Here is a 17,158-nt window from a genome sequence, read left to right as displayed (position 1 = left end):
AACCCCTGCCTGCCAGCTGCATCTGTGAAGAGGGCTAACCATCTGGCCATCACCCATCCTTCTCGCCATATAAAGAGTCCATTACAATTAGCAAGAAATGAGTCCCGAGTAACCAGGTCCCCCTTTACACCTGCCCCCAACCTAGTGTGATAACGTTTCGCCCTCAAACGTGCAGTAAGCTGGGTCAGGCACCTTGCAAAAACTGCCCCTGCTGGTATGATCCTCGTAGCAAAGTTGAGTTTGCCAATCAGTCTTTGCAGCTCACGGAGTGTAGCTTTCTCCTTGTGGCACATTACCCTTATCTAATCCCTTATCTTACGTACCTTGTCCTCTGTTACCCTGAATGTCCAACCCATTGTGGAATGGACTCTATTCACCCCAGGTCTTTCTCCTTTTTGATCTTCTGCTGTGCTGTCTCTCGGTGCTCCTGGGAGGATTTAAAATTCTTCATCATGCCTATGGAGATGGCACCTTCAAACTGAATTTTAAAACCCTCCTCAAAACTCTTTCACCAGGAGGGTGGCAACCTTTTTGTTATTGTGCCCATTGGCTGGCCTCCTGAGCTAATGAGTGTTAATGGGGGCCTGGCTAGCTGGAAACGTCCCCATCCCATGTGGTCCCACTGGCACTCCTGCCCATGCTAGTGCTTCTTCTCCTCTTTTTTGTCGCTATGGCCTTAATTATGCCTGCACCCAGAGGCCGGGTGCCCCCCTTCAGGACGTAAAGTGTGCCTAAATTTGCATGCCACTCCCCATGTGCTTTTGTCTCAGCTGTATTTCCAGCAAATTGCTGCTGTCCCCCGTCTGTCACTGATTTCAAGCTGGTGTATGAGTTAGGCTTGAAGAATGTGCTCTGTTTGTCTTGCATCCCACTCAAGAGGGTACTTGAAAGGGCTACTCACCTTTTTCTGCCCAACCTGTTACCTCCTTTAACAACGTTCATCTTTTGGATGGACCAGGATACATCCTTCTCATCCCATTCCATATCACGGTGTGTCTGCATGTTGTGTTCTAAAGCCCTTGTCATAATCCAACCATACCATGGCGTGTGTGCCTCATGTATTTTGGACTCATAGAGCCAGAGGTCAGCTGTGCGATGCAAGACCTTTTCAACAATAATGCATGTCATTACCCTGAATGCATTGATCCAATTATCAAAATTCCTTTCCTTTTTCACCCTTTTCCTCTCTCTCCTGTCTTCCTCTTTCTTGTCAAATTATGTGAGGTCTAAGCCCTCTAACAGTATTACTAACAGTATAAAACAAGCATTTGCAATGCAACGGGTCTTGCGTTTGCTCATGTTAGAGCTGATAGCGTTGTAAACTCCTAACCCGACTTTTCACCTATCAGCAAAAGTGTATTTATGTACGTAATACGAAAAAGTGCAATTAACTGTGTAAAGCGCTCGACTTCTGCCAAGCGAAATCGCGCTAGTAAAATAGAGGAAAAAGTAGTCCACGAGCCGGACAGAAAACAGCGAGCCTCGCATGTTTTCTGTACTTGGTTGATGCGCTCAAGGAGGGCTAGCCACCGGAAAAGGCATGACGTGTGCATGCCTTCGACTAATGAAAGCAAGCGGATTTTAATAGGCAAGTCCATGAACCAATGAAAAACACTGACGTGATGTCGACAGGGCTCTGAGCCCTTTTCTAATAACTAAAGTGTCTTGCTGCGATACGCATGCGCGAGCGCAAGCAACGCAGGCTCGACCCTAAAATGTCAGTAAACTCTTTCCTCCAAATCCTTTCTTTCGCTTCCAATGGGAGGAGACTTGCCAAACCCGTTGCTCTTGTGACCATTGACGGAGGCCCTGGTGAGGGGCCTTGCGTAAGATTTTGGAGCTTGCCCTGTTAAGGCTATGTTTCTCCACGCTGCCATTGGTGATGGTAGCCCCCACGCCATTGACCTCTCCTGGGCCCAGATTGCGTTGCTCCTGGCTCTCCACCTCCCCCTTGCTTGAGGACCATGCCACGCTGTCTTCCCCCCGACAAATAGACCATTTCCAGGGCCAGCGCTGTCTTTTTAACCTCTAGACCCCCCCAACCAAGGTGCAGCATTGCGCGCCATGGGGAGAGGGGGTGGGGGGCGAGTCAGAAAATTATTGGGGACCTGATTTGCCCATCATTTTCACGCCAAGCTTGGTGGCTTTTTAGAACAGGGATGGGGGAGACGCCTCCCTCCCCTTTGTTGTTTGGCTCTCTACAGCTGCCAACATTGGAATTTTCGGACCTCCCGCAGATGTTATTGCACCGCCCCTGATGCCCCTTTCGGGGACGGCCTTTGCCCAAGTGTAAAGCGATAGGACAATAAAGCTGTTAAATACAGCCGGTGTACGTTCACCTTGAAAACTCCCAGGTATCTGTCACCGGGTGACGTAAACCAGCAGCCTGTGCCAGTGCAATACAAACTGGCTTATTTCTATTTCAAGATGAAAGTCTTTAGTTTGGAGGTGTCTTTAAGGAATTCCACTTTAATAAACAACTGAACCATCTTTAAACAAAACTTTTCATATCTCACTGTATTCATTTTACAGCTTCCCCAAATACAATCATTTTGCTTCTATTTATGACAATACATTAGTTGAAAACGAAATTCCATCTTAGTAGTCAATGTTGGTAGTACGTCCAATTTCATTAACATGTACATAACGGCGTACTCTTTAACAACAAAATGTTCAGCGGCCAGTCGGGCATCTGTAGTATAAAGCGCCATTGAAATGCAATCACGGTACTATTCTCACTTCCATACAGTGCAATGAATCACGATCGCGGTCTTCCTAGTGGAAAATCGGGACACATTTTTAAAAGGGTGAAAAAATATATTAGGCGTTTTAAAAAAAAAAAAAAAGAGCCTTCCTTATGATGAGAAAGTCACCCAAAAATGTTGAGTTGCCGGCAGGTACCTTTGTGGTTTTATATGAGGTTTCCCAGCGCCGGGCATATTTAAAAAATAAAAGGCCATGCAAACGCGTGTTTGATAACATAAACTAAAATAATGCTAATGATTTCTGGCAGGTCCGGTGAAGCGGCGCACGCCGCCTCTTTTAGAGTTTGGGAATTGGTAAGCTTGTAACATTCCTGCGAAAGAAAACTGTTTATGAGAGCAAGGAGTGGCCCCGGAGCATGAAATCTCCGAGGTAGGCGGAACGGATACTGGCGACCAATGGGCGCAGCCGTTATGTGCCTCCCTAGACGCTGGAATCCATCCCACACTTCCACTCTGGCCAATGGGCGGCTTCGGCACAGGCTCCTGCAGGAGCCCCGCCCCGTACCCGGGACTCGGGCAGTTCGGAGGTGCTCTCCAGTGGCTCGGGCAGGGAAGTTGCAGCAGCCGCGGGGAAGGCATGGGATTACCCCGCTAGGATCGTCAGGTGGGAGGCAGCGGTCTGGCATCAGGTAGGAGCTTGCCCTGCGCTGCGAGTAGTACTCGAGAAGACAAATACCAAGCGCGCACCTGTCCTTCTTCTACAACAGGCACCTGTGCCGCACGGCGAGCTCCACCTTCCGCTGCTAAACTTGAATGTGTTAGAAGCGTCTTCAGGATGCCTCGATAATGGGGCTTTTCCAATCTGTGGATACACGGTGCTGTGTGCAGGTGTCTCGGGCAAACTTCACTGTGCTGCCGTAGGGCTCTCGTCGTGCTGTAGCTGATGCAGGCTTCTGCAGCCCCTGAAATGTGAATGAAGTACATAATCTTGCATTATCTGCTTGTTTGCAGGGTGTGCACGTACTGCCCCGCACTAATAGCAGTGCTTCCTAAAAGTGCTGGTAAAGTCACGATGGTGCAAAACTCTTGCGCGAAGTGCTTGTATTACCATTCTAAACGTTTAACACCCGTGCTGAAGTTCTAACACTGTCCCATCGAAATAATGACACATATTCAGTATACAATAAACACCCATTTGTCTTTTTGTGTTTCCACGGCTTTCAATTTCGCACATTTTCTGGCACTCTGGCTCTGTCTGTCCTATGTATAAAAACCCTGCTCAGATGTGCGCTGGGTTAGTGTGTAGCATCAATACTGAGAAGTATTTACACTGCTGTATGCTACTGCTGCTGAGCAGTGCTGGCTCACTTCCGTCCCATCAAACATATGGCAGCTCAAGCGAGACTTAGTTGAGCTATCCCACCAAGCATATGGCGGCCTCGCTGAGAAGTGTTGTGTAGCAGGACAGCTGAGAAGTGCTTCAATTACCACTTTGAACATAGAGCAGCAGTCCCTCCTGAGAAGTACTGGTGTTTCCTTATCAGATGTATAGCAGGGCACCCGAGCAGTGGCGTAGCGTGGGGGGTGCAGGGGGGGCCGGCCGCACCGGGCGCAACATCTGGGGGGAGGAGGGGGGGGGGGGGCGCGCTCGCACTCGCTAGTGCTAAAATCCACGGGTTAGGGGGCGCAAATTACTTGCCTTGCCCCGGGTGCTGACAACCCACCCTACGCCACTGCACCCGAGAAATGCTTGCACCGCCACATTAAACATATAGAAGCAACCCGCTGGGACTGCCTTATCAGTGGGCCTGAGGCATAACAGTGCAGGTGAGAAGTGCCTATGTTAACACTTTAAACGTACAGCAGCAGTCCTGGTGAGAAATGCTGGAAGTGCCTTATAGGACGTACAGTAAGAACATTGGAGAAGTGCTTGAACCACAACTTTAAATATTGCAGAAGTGCTGGGGAACTCTTATCCGTGAACCTGAACTATAGTAGGGCAGCTTGGAAGTGCTTTGATTACCACTTTAAACCTACAGCGGCAGTCCCTCTCAGAAGTGCAGAGACTTCCTTATCAAATAACCTTAGGTGTAGCAGGATAGGTGAAAAGTGCCTGTATTACTACTTTCAGCTTACAACAGCTGTTCGGCAGTGCAGTGCTGAGACTGTTTTATCAGATGCCTAGGATAACTGCTGGGAAGTGCTTGCACTAGCACTTTAAACACACAGCAGTAGTCCCGATGACAAGCCCTGGGATCTAAGGTGTATGCGGACAGGTGAGAAGTGCCTGTATTACCAGTTTAAGCGTACAACAGCAGTCCCGATGAGAAGTGCTAAAACGTCCTTTTCAGCTGTGTAGGATAATTGCTGAGAAGTGCTTTTGCTGTCACTTTAAACATGTAGCTGCAGTCCCGTCGAGGAGCGGGACATATAACAGCAGACCCGCTGAGACTGCCTTCACGAATGTCTAGCATGATGACTGCCGAGAAGGGCCTGATGCACCAGCACTTTAAAGGTACAGCAGCGGTCCGGCATAGAAGTGCTTGTGTTGTCCCGTGCGGTGTTTCATTAAGTCCTGCACCCCTGCCGAGTGCAGCGGACACTGTGCCCTTGCAGGCCGACAGCGTTTGAGGAACTGGGTGCACTTGGAACGTGCGGCCGATGTGTATGTGTGCTTGCTGTGTACAGCGCGTTCCATAGACCCCCACCCCCTTATGTTCGACGTGCTCCGTGTATACAATGTGAGTTCCGTTTCTGCACCGATCGCCCCCTTGTGAAGCGGCTCCTGTCCCTCGGGCTATAGTGTGCTGTTCCAAGAGTGACGCTTCCTACGCGGGGTGTCCGAGGAGTGACCTTGGTCCGGCTTACTGCCCGAGCAATCCCAGAGCTGAAGGGGAGTGCGCAGCCCTCCCTCTCCGGCACTTTTATTCATCCCAGAAGGGAGCCCAGCAATGTCACCGGCAGAGGCCGACAGCCCACCCCGCACTTCAAGGAAACGGCGCTTTAAACAGAGAGGCATTGATAGACCCCGAGCACTGCACTAATACGGTTTTCAAAAGACTCGGTGGCAGCTCTTATCGTCAGAAATACCTTTCAGGATGCAGCACTTGGTATACCCCTCTGAACGGGGCTGCAGTATGTTTAATGGGGGTAGTGCCGGCCCTTGTGTGTCATTACCGTAACGAGCCAATACTGTCACTTGTCAGCAGGATCGCCGTAGTTTATGTGGCGGTGTACTGATGTTTTTAACGAGGGCTTCTAAATGGACCAGCCCTGGCACTGTCACGCTGCAGTGCTTTTAAGTAGGGCGAGGTCACCACTTCGCTGCAGTATCTTTGTTGAAATGTCATTTTCTATCTGCTTGTCTCATACGCTCTGGTTATGCAGGCACTTCTCAGCATGTCACTGGTGTGCGTAGGATATGTTAATAGGGCAACAAAGACCCTTTTCGTCGTGCCTGGGTTACTTCTTTCATAGAAGGGAGTGAGTGCTCTGCCACACGTTTAAAAAGACAGTGCTGACCCTTTTAGCAAGCTATTAAAACTTTTATCCAGACTCTCTAGGTGAAAGAGATACCCGGAGTGGCAACAGTTGATATATTTTCTTCACGAGCTCGGCGCCGCATAGCGCTTGGCATACAGAGCCTGGATGAGGCAGTGTTTGCCTCCTCTCTGACCGGTGCTGTGCTGGTCAGGCCCTGGCGTGGGACTTTGCTCGCTGTTTGTGTACATAACAAGGCATGCGTGTGTGTGTGTGTGTGTGTGTGGGGGGGGGGGGGGGGGGGGGGTGATGCCCATGCTGCGCCCGCCGCTGGGTACGGCTGACCCGGTCTGTTTACTCAGCGCAGCATGTGCTGTGTGCGTTCAGTGTCAATGGGAGGTGGGAGTAAAACGTGCGGGGTAGACCTGCCTTCCCTCCAGGGTGGGTGCGGCAGGAGGGCTCTCCACAGAGCGGAGACCTCCCTCGCTCCGGGGGTGGGCACACACTAATAACCTTTCAGAGCGCATGGGAACGCGTGCTCTCCTAGCTTCTTAGACCGGACAGGCCTGTCCCTGACCTTGGGGGAGGGGTGTCATCTGTCCATCTGCTGTTTATGAGCATCTGTGTTGTGTTAATCTTGGGAACCGGTGGAGGGACCGGCAAATGGTGCCTCTGCGACCTGGGGGCAGCGGGAGGGCATCCTGCTGGTCCGTGCTTCCTGATTGACAGCTGAGGCCATGGGGGGCATTGATGGTGCGGGCAGTGACGTGACAAGAGTGTCAGAGGCCATAATGCCAGGTAAGAAACTGCCCCGCCCTTGAAAAAGTTAATTAAAGATAGCTGTATTTGGGGTGAGGTGGGCTCCCCTCGCATGGGGGCCCCACTGCCGCACCGTCGATACATACGCCATTGGGTTTGGCGTTTCCCGGCACATCAAGACATTTCCAGGCCCAACTGGGCGCGGATGGTGCTGGAATCCCACAGACATTCCTTAGCAGTGCCTCACATTCTTGAACTCGCAGAGCCTCGTCATCTCCTCCCTTGCTTTCCTCCCTGGGATGTTCCTGGCCTGGGAGGAGACAAGGTGTCACCTTCGGCAACACTTGAAAGTTTGTCATAAGTACTGTCGCCCCCATTAATGGATGACCTATGACAGTTTGCACCCAGAGTCGGCCCTGTGACCAGCTAAGATAGCGAGACTGACCAGACTGTGTACACAAAAAACCGGAGCATTTCACAAAAATAGACGGACCACAATTTTACATCCGATGGGCGCAGAATGACAGCGCTCATTCACCATAGTAACACAGACCACGAGGTATTAAGGGAATAAAAATCATTTTGTTTAAATGTGGGTATTTGACCTGCTCATTAATTCACTTTCTTATAACAATTGCTTTGGAACACAAACGCTTCCTCCCAGTGCTTTCAGTTCACCCTCTTTGAAAACCGGAGCATGAGCCAAATTTATTGAAATCTGCCAGGACAGCACGTAGAAAACGGAGTCTGTCCTGGTAAAGCGGGACATCAGGTCAGCACAAAACACAGCTCAGTGGGTTAATTCGGCAATTTCAGAGAGCTCTATCGAACCGCCGAACCACTGTGAGGAGTCCGTGGCAGCTAGCTGCAGGCTAATCCCACGTCATAGCGTCCACCCTCAGTCACCCAGGCTTTTTAGCCAGCATTACATGGGATTCTTGGCCGTGAGGATTTTCTTTTCCCCTTTAAAGTTCTGGCCTTCTAGACCCAGCATATAGTGTTGATTGTTGACCTGGGGCTGGGTGAAGCGGATGCCCGATGGCAACTGCTGATGGGAGCTCAGTAAATGTTTGATTGCGTTTGCATTGCTTGCACGATCAGTCAGTAATTGAAATGGAACAATAGAAGTGCAGGTACTCTGTCTCAGAGTTCATGCTTGTTTCCGAGACGTGCCGGTACTCTCAAATGAAAAGTATTACGTTTTTACTGAGAAGTGCAGGTACTCGCCCCCTCAAAATAAAAAAGTGCCGGCCTATTTAAAGCACTGCTATCAGTAGATATGTTGTATTAAAATGGGTAATCAGTACAGTGCCACGAAATAAAACAAGCGCGACATTTTTTATAATAGCTGTAAGTGTTACTTCTGTGATTGCACCCACTGACACTGGCTAGTGGTGGCTGGGAGCATCTGGGCGCTAGAGTCACATGTACTTAGACTGTTATTAGGAGCATCTAATATGACCTGCTAACGTAATGGGAATTAATGCACAGCGGTTACCACAATGGCATTTCAGCTTCGAATCAACTCCAATTCCTCCATTCCTGTTCTTTCTTACCAATTCATAGCTATAGAAATGCCCGCCGACTTGTAGCTCGCGTTTCGTTGCCATGCTGTGTTTGTTTGTCGGTCACCTCTGCGCGTGCTCTGATCGCCGTTTGCACAGGCTGGCTGAGCTGAGGCTTGCCAGGTGTTCTCTGAGGTTTGCTGCTGTGTTTAGGGAAGCCTGGCAGCTCGGTAATTAGAATTGGCTTTGGCCTGTTTTGTGCCACAGGGATGCACCTTGTGGTCACGTGGTGAAACTGGTTCCCGTGGCAGTCAGCAGGGACTAATTAACAGTTTGTTTTCCATAAAGGGTGTACAGTGATGCTTAGCAGTTTACTCAGTCTGTTCCACCCACATAGCAGAGCGTTATTGTTGGCATCAGCATACTCGAAGATGGGGGCCACGAACCAGTGTGACAATATAAGTACACACTAATACCTTTCTAATGAGTGAGCGCCGATACTGGTTGGTTTCTGTAAGAACAGCTTCACGCGCAATCATTGCGCAGCACAAGAGACTCAAAGAATAAGTTGTATTGTTAAGTTATGGGATGCGGATTTCGGGCACCCCTGTGCAAACCAGTGGCGTAACAAACCTGGAGGCCCCCTTCATGGAAAAAACATGGAGGGGGGGCCCCCTCCGAACTCACTTGAGCCAGACGCTGTGCTGAGGGGGCCTCCTGGAGCTCGACCCCTCCTCGGGGGCCTTTGTTATGCCACTGATGCAAACTCGATAGGCTCCAGGCCAATTTGGAATATGTCCATGATACTGTCAACTTGTCCATTGGTTTCAAGGGTATGGCACCTACTGGACTGGCTTAAATAACTGGTTTGAAAACTTTTTTTTCCGGTTTTAGTGTGTTTGTTGTTCTTCTGCCTTGTTTAAAGAGTTGGTGTTAAAGTCCTTTGTGCATTAACGCAGTTTAAAGTCCTCATTGCAAGTGGGCAGTTAAAATCAGATTGATCCGATAACGGGAGCCTCAGCAAAATTATGAGTACAGGCGGAATACTGCTGCTCAGATTGAGAAACCGGAGAAAACGTACTAGAGTCAGTCTCAAGGTATACTCCCGCTACCAATGGGAGATTTTTGTGGAGTACTTGGCGCTCTTCTTCAATTCAATCGAAATAGTATCAATAATTGTTCAGACTGTGCCAATCACTCGGATAAGTCCCCCAACAAACCCAGTAATAACATCAAATGCTATCACATATATTTAGGGAGGAAGACCGTTTCTGTTTTTGTCAATATATTTTGCAGCTGCTCGTTTGTGTCTTGACTTTTCTTTTATACTGGACAAGGAAATATGTGGTGTATGTATATGTGTGTGTGTGTATACATATATATAAACGATGAAAGGCACACGCCTTAACCTAGAAACAGTATTGATTTAGTATTACATTAAATATTCAAAAGTCCTTAATTCAAAAAACGCTCCATTGTTTGACTCATAATCTTCTTTATTGTTCTTAAAATTCTTTAATCCAGAATTGCACCCGTTCCAGTCCCAGTCAACACGTGTTTCGTCTAAAGATTACTCCTTGACTTCCTCAGGACTTTCTACAACAAACAGTGTCCAACATACATTTTTTAAAATCCGCGTACCAATTATAATTTCACATTACCATCACCTATTGTCATGCAAAGTGACTCGATGATTGTTACAAAAACAAAAGATGCGAACTGTGATTTGAAACAACCTATATAGATATCACCCCTCATATTTTATAGACCATAAAACCTCTGTCTTTAAACCCCTAGGTCTTTAAAACCCCCGTGAACATCTCAGAGTTGTAACAGTCTTATTAATAAAACCCTTTCCTATAGGGAATATCATGTGAAAAGCCCATGCTTAATGGTGAGCTGATCATAATCTCCCTTTATCGTGCCAATGTAGAGACTCGGTACCTGATCCCTCAATGTCAATCACATCTATCAAAATCTGTTGTTCTAATAGTTTATATTGTTGATACTGCGGTGCCATTTGCCATCTGTAATTATAAAATATATATTATGTCATCAGTTCTATCCTGTGTCACTGATAGCTAATTGGTGAAGCAAAATTTGCTTTGTAACGCTTACCTGGCTATCTGCGTTTGTTTAATATCTTTAATCTTGACCTGGATGCCCCAATAGAATCTCACGAAAGAAGCGTATCCTGTAACAGGAGGTAGGGATTAATAACTTCCTTATGCCTACCCGTCCGATTGATCCCTTTACATATCCGCGCGACCCCGTGCCTGTATTCAGCTTCCGTGAAGTCAGCGAGTACGCCGATTCCTCTAAAGAGAGGCCATTCTCTCTTTTGGCGTATATAAGCCCACCCTCTCTTACCGTAAACATAGAGGACAGACTAATTCCTAACACTATTGCGCGTTTGTGCGCACGCTCTGAACCCTCATCTATCATACACTAATCTGTCTGCTAGAATGCAGATTGTATTAGTTTAACTTCCCTTTCTTGTGATGTTTTGTACAATATATGAACTTGCCTATTACTTAATCATCAAAATAAGTGTTAAGCTGCACCCATTATGCTTTAAATTAGTCCTATTCTACACTATATATATTATGTTAAATAACAAATTCTCCCATCATTTTATCTTTATTATTCTTCCCGTTTTTTCGTCATTTTGTGATGTTGTAATGTGTGTGAGCGCGCTATTGTAGAAACTTTACGCTGAGATTTCCTAACAATTTCCTCGCGATATCCTCTGACAATAATTATTTTCCCCATATCTTCAATACAATTGTAAAATTCTGTATCTTTGCTACAATTTCATCTTGCTCTAACCATTTCTCCAAACGGTATCGCATCTATCTGGTTTGGGTGCGCACTAGTTGCGTGTAATAATGTATTACAAGCTGTTGGTTTACGATGTAGTCTACTCTCAATCTTATTGTCTTCCACATATAATTCCACATCCAAAAAATCAATACAGGTTGAACTGTATCTATATGTGAACTTGATGTTTACCTCTTTGCTGTTTAAGTGGTCACAGAATTTCTTCAAATTTTCTTCATTCCATATCATAAAGCAATCATCTATGTATCTGCCCCAGTACAGGATGTGTGTCTGCCGTTCTGCTGCCCCAAGACCCCACAGCCATCTTCCCTCAAACCACCCCATAAACAAGTTTGCATATGAGGGAGAGAATCTCGACCCCATCGCCACTCCTTGTTTCAGCTTAAACCAATCGTTTCTTAAAAGAAAATAATTATGATTGAGGATGAGATTTATCATTTGCAATAACACTTCAGTATGTTCCATTCAACTGGCTGATCTCCTGTTCAACATATATTTGATTGTTTGAATACCTGATTCATGTTTGATACTGGTGTATAGAGCCACCACATCCAATGTTACCATCAACATGTTAGGTTCCTATTGAATATCCGATACCAAACTCAATATATGTTTCGTATCTTTGATATACGAAGGAAGATTGGTTACAAACGGTTGTAAAAATATATCTACAAACTCCGAAATCCTCTCTGTGGGACCTCCTATGCCCGACATTATTGGTCTCCCTGGGGGAAACTCACATTCTTTATGTATCTTACGTAACATGTATAAACATGGAAATTTCGGGCGATTCACCAGTAAATATGTGTACTCCTCATCATCCAATAAACCTTTTTTCATGCCAAATTTTCAGTAACCCATTAATCTTACTCGATAACCACATCATAGGGTTATATCTCACTTTCTCATAACAGTTAGTATCATAGTTTTGCATATATTTCTCTTTCATAATCCACACGATTCATAACCACTATGTTTCCACCTTTATCTGCTCGTTTAATAATCAACTCCTCTTCCTGCATCAAAGTCATCAATGCATGATATTCCTTGAATTGCAAGTTATGTAATCGTTCGTTTCTTGTTCAACTCATATTTTTCCAAATCTTTCCATACTAATTTGAAAAATACATCAATATTATTGTCCATAACCTGTCTTGGTGTCCAAGTGGATTTCTGCCTAAGCCCACTAGTAATGTGCAAATCTGATACCACATTTAGTTCTTGTAACACTCTGGATATGGTGGTTGGATATTCCTCGTAATCTGTAATAGACATTAAAGCAACTGTATCACATATGTCTTGTTTTGAAAATGTACTCTGCAATATTTTGTGAGATGACACTGTCTCCACATCAACAGATTCAATATTTGTTTCAAAGTATTTCTTAAGTTTTAGCCTCCTTATAAATTTAAACAAATCCACTTTCAATTTACAAATATCTCCTTTACTAGTGGGGCAAAAACCTAATCCCTTGTTCAAAAGCATTAACATATTAGATGTCAAAACCTTATTGGATATATTGCCCACATTATTTTGTTCAACTGGGGAAGAACTCACACCTTTTTGTCCCGTGACCTTGTCTTCATGCCTGTGTACTGTTCCCCAACCCTTTCCTCTTTTCCCTCTTCTTGCCTTCCTTCCCGACTTTTCTTTTCATTTTCAGTCTCAAGATAAGTCAGAGACCCGTATGTTGTTCACCAGAAACATGTAATCTCTGTCCCCTACCCCTCAGAATTAGAGAGGGGTTTTATTCAGGCCACTTGTAATGAAGGCCAACAATAGAATTACTGATGAGGGCCAGTGTGCTTAAGCAGCAGATTTTATCATGCAGCAGTTCAGAGTCAATTCAAACAACTTCAATATAATTTATATATGTTATTTATGACATATACAACTGTCTGAAACGTTCAGTGGTGCTAGACATACTTCTGGAACAGCAAAAAAGTCAATAATTTCACCAAATGCATGGGCAAAGCCAATAGGTCTTGCCATTGTGACCTATTGGCTTTACCACTGGTTTTTAGCCACGCTGCACAGCATCTTGATTCTGACCAGTGTAACTAAAGTTTAAAGAAAAAAAAAAAGCCTTTGACGCCCCATGCATGTGCAAACCTACGAAATGGCACTAATCCAATTTGGATTGGTATCTATAAAGAAAAAAACAAAACAGTTTTTTGCTCTTTTTAAAGTGTATGTTTGTGGGGGGGGGGGCACTTTCATCAAAACCAACATTGGAGGTGGGGTATCAGCCTAAGCAACACAGGGGAGGCAGAAGGGATTTGGGAAAGTAAAAGCTACATGGCGGAGGGTGGGGTATGTGAAGCAACAAGAGGGATAGCGGGAGGGAACGGTAAGCTAGACAAACACTGGTAAGTGAAAGTAACACTGAGGGCCTGGGGAGGCACTGGGGAGCAGCATTCCGGTGAGCACATCATAGAGAGGGCAGGGAAAAGCACTCTGGTGTCAGAGAGCATCACAGGGAAACAAGTGCGTCACACAAAAGAAATAGTGTTTGGAAAGCACATAGTGGAAGCGGCGATGTCAGCCAGTCTAAGTGGCATGAAGAGGCACTGCTCCATGGGATGGACAAACAAAAGATTGACAAGCGGGGGCACTTCTGAGATGCAGCCAAATGAGAGTGCAAGGCAAGCCAAACAATGGGAAGCAGTGGGTGGGCTTCAAACCCCTCTATTTTGTTGTTAATTCACAGTAGGCCGTGCAGCAGACCGTGCATGCGCTGTCTAGAGGCTCGACCTAAAATTGTGGCACCATCCTCGATCTGCCTCTGAACCCTATGGGTAGATTGTTTTATGTTTTTGCTGCCAAGAAGAAGAAAAGAACACCCTCCAGCTGATTTTCTGAGTGCAATGATTAAGGTGGTGTGTTTGCAGCAAGGCTGGTAAATCTGATTTCTCGCGCCTCTAACAGCATCTGTGAGTCAGACAGAAACCTTTAAACTTCTCCCTTGATGAAATCGATCTATTCGGCTATTAATCTCCCACCCACCTTCACTTTCCATTACCTGCAATGCTTGTGGTTTGATTATGAATGTGACTTCTTGGGTACTTCCTGACATCCCAGGGAATGCATCCTTGTTTTTTTCCAGCTGGCTTTAGTCCATGTAGCCGACTGTATCTCTAGTCACATTTGGCAATTTAATACATCTTTGTACATACCTAAGTGCTTTCATAGGCTCACTTTATGTGCATATTTACGACCACATTTGGAATTTGTAATACAAAAAAACACCAGTGTTGCAGATTTTCTGCAGATTTGTGTTTAGTGTAACAGGTGGGGAGATGGGTGTGGACAAAGGTGGGAGGAACATGAATGTGGTGAGGGAAGGATGACTATTTGAGAGCTGGTGAACATGCACAAAGAAGTATTCACAACCGTCCTGATACATTATCACACTCATGTGATTACCCGCATTCGCAGATATAAAAGCTTTGTGTAAGGATTTTTCCACCCAGAAAAATATTTTCCTGGTGAAGAAAAGTGAGTGCTGTTACATCTTATCTCTAATTTGAAAGCAGCAGAAAATGCACCAAATAGGGGTAGCCGCTGAAATATATATATATATATATATATATATATATATATATATATATATATATATATATATATATTTGTAATTTTTTTTTTTACATTTCCATGTGCTGTTATGAATTCCAAGGAAAAGTAACTTTATGAGAATCACACTCGTCATCCTATGTCTCGTAAGTTACTGTGAATTGCTGAAGCTCACTTTTTCTTGGCTTATCGAGGCATAGAAATCCTTGTGGTAACCACTTGGAGTTTGTCCTGTCCAATGACTCCGTTTTTTTCCAGGGACATTTCTGTTATTGTGTCTGGTGATAGCCAAGTCCTTTTTGATTTTTCTAAAATTTTATATGCATAATAAACTTACTTATAGGGGCTTTCAGCCAACCCTCTTCAAACGTTGGTCTTTTATTGTGTCATTCATATTTTTCCACTGGCCACTACAGCATAGCATTGGGCACTGGTTGAGCCCACTTCAGCCACTGGCTAGCTTCACTGTGCGTGACCGCATTCTTCTTTTTACAAGGACCACACCACTCAAACCTATGGCCATAGTAGACTAAAGACTAAAAACTAAAAAACTGAAACTAAATAGATTTTTGCTTTTAGTCCTTTTTTTAATGGCAGTTTCCTCAAAAAAAAAAAAAGTTTTGCTAAAACCATAACAAAACAATAACTGGCAAAAGACTGTAGCCAACGCCAAAGGTATTCCAATTTAAAAAAAAAAAAAAAAAAAAAAATGATATATATATTTTTTTTCTACCAAGGCTTGTTTTTATTTTTAGTTGCTATCGTTGACCACTTGGCTCCAGGGACATGGCTGCTGCTGCTGCTTTTAGGTCTGGCCTTTGAATTAGCACAGCACCACTCTAATCAGAATATTGTTTCCCCCCAAAACATAAATACTATATGTACATTGAGGGGCTTTGGACAACCGACTTTATCCATTGGCCTATTAACTTGTGATAACTTTAAAACCAGCTATTTATTTTGCCTGAACTTTGGATGCTCATTTTGATTATTGTTTATTTTCTATCTTCTTTTAAAAGTTGCTGATATAATGTGTTTAAATGTCATTGTAACATTATAGCTGTTGCAATTTGACTACTTGGTTAGGTGGCGGTTTGATATAGCCTCTTCTCTAATAATATGCACGTTGAAAATGAAATGCTTGTTTATTAACAAACTTCAGTCGTAAATCAGCCACGTCAGTGAAGGTTTATTAAAGTTAACATTTATATTGCAACCACTATGTTTAAAGGGAGGCATTGTTTTGTATTTTTATGACACATGCTGTCAATAAAAACGAAAAGAAAATTTAACCATTCCATCAGTTTGTCAAGGCCAGACCAGCTGGTTTCACCACTGCTTTTTTAGTTGTTATTGTTAACATTAGTTTGTTTGGCAATAGACTCTCATAATGCTGGATGTTGCCATAATATTGCAGTAAATAATTACTTCTATGATATGTTTTTCAGTTGATTGCGTTTTGTATAGTGCTGATATATCAATCTACTCCAGACCACTTAATCAACACGCTCTATTAGTGGCCAAACAGTGAGATGACAAATGAACTCAGTGGTGAATATTTTGGAGGTCACGCATGCCCTGGGCATGTGAAAATGCTGGTGGACTGGGCACAGCATCAAGCTGTTCACTTGAACAGGATTCCGGAGCATAAAAAAATGAAAGAAATACACAGGAAGGGTTTACTTCTTTTTAGAAAAAACATTTTCGACTTTTTTAAAAAAATTTACAAGCGATGCTAGAAATGATTCCTAAAATCTGCTACAGTAATTGATTTCCAGATGACTTTAAAAGGAGCAATTAGTTCTCCATGGGAAATTGAAATATGCAGGGATATCTTTCGTATTGTCACCAACGAAATGCACTTTTCCATGCAAGATGTAAATTTGTATGGATGTTCAGGGTGGGGGAATTGTTCAGAGGTACATTTTATGTGGGTTCAGGGTGGGAAACTGGCTAGGGATACATTTGTATGACGTTTCAGGGTGCAAAACCGGCTACGGGTACATTTCTATGCAGATTCAGGGTGGAAAACTGACTAGAGATACATTGTATGCTGCTCCAGGATGGGAAACGGCCTACAACCTGTTGAAGAATCCCCACAAATGTACTAGTATTTAGGTCGTCACCGATATTTTCTTTAAAGATGGGTCTCCCCTCCAGCTTGAATGCCCACAAACCTGCTCCTAACCGTTCAGATGTTTCTGAGTCAGTGTCCATAGTTTGCGTGATTCTGGGTAGATCACCTCATCTGCATTGTAGAAACGTGCAGTTGGTAATACTAAAAATATGTCAAAT

At 44.7% G+C, this 17,158-nt stretch overlaps 1 protein-coding gene across 1 annotated transcript in view; it reads left to right on the top strand.

Annotated features, from left to right (window-relative positions):
• The first annotated feature begins 3,215 nt into the window (after positions 1 to 3,215).
• CGNL1 (cingulin like 1) overlaps positions 3,216 to 17,158 on the top strand; it is a 485,508-nt gene continuing 471,565 nt past the window's right edge. Inside the window, exon 1 of the mRNA XM_069222401.1 lies at positions 3,216 to 3,394. The gene's annotated coding sequence lies outside the window, so the exon portion shown is untranslated. The remainder of the gene's footprint in view (positions 3,395 to 17,158) is intronic.

This window comes from Pleurodeles waltl, chromosome 3_1 (genome assembly GCF_031143425.1).
Source record: "Pleurodeles waltl isolate 20211129_DDA chromosome 3_1, aPleWal1.hap1.20221129, whole genome shotgun sequence".
In the NCBI taxonomy this organism is placed as follows: Eukaryota; Metazoa; Chordata; class Amphibia; order Caudata; family Salamandridae; genus Pleurodeles; species Pleurodeles waltl.
This window is presented reverse-complemented; position numbering and strand designations above follow the sequence as displayed.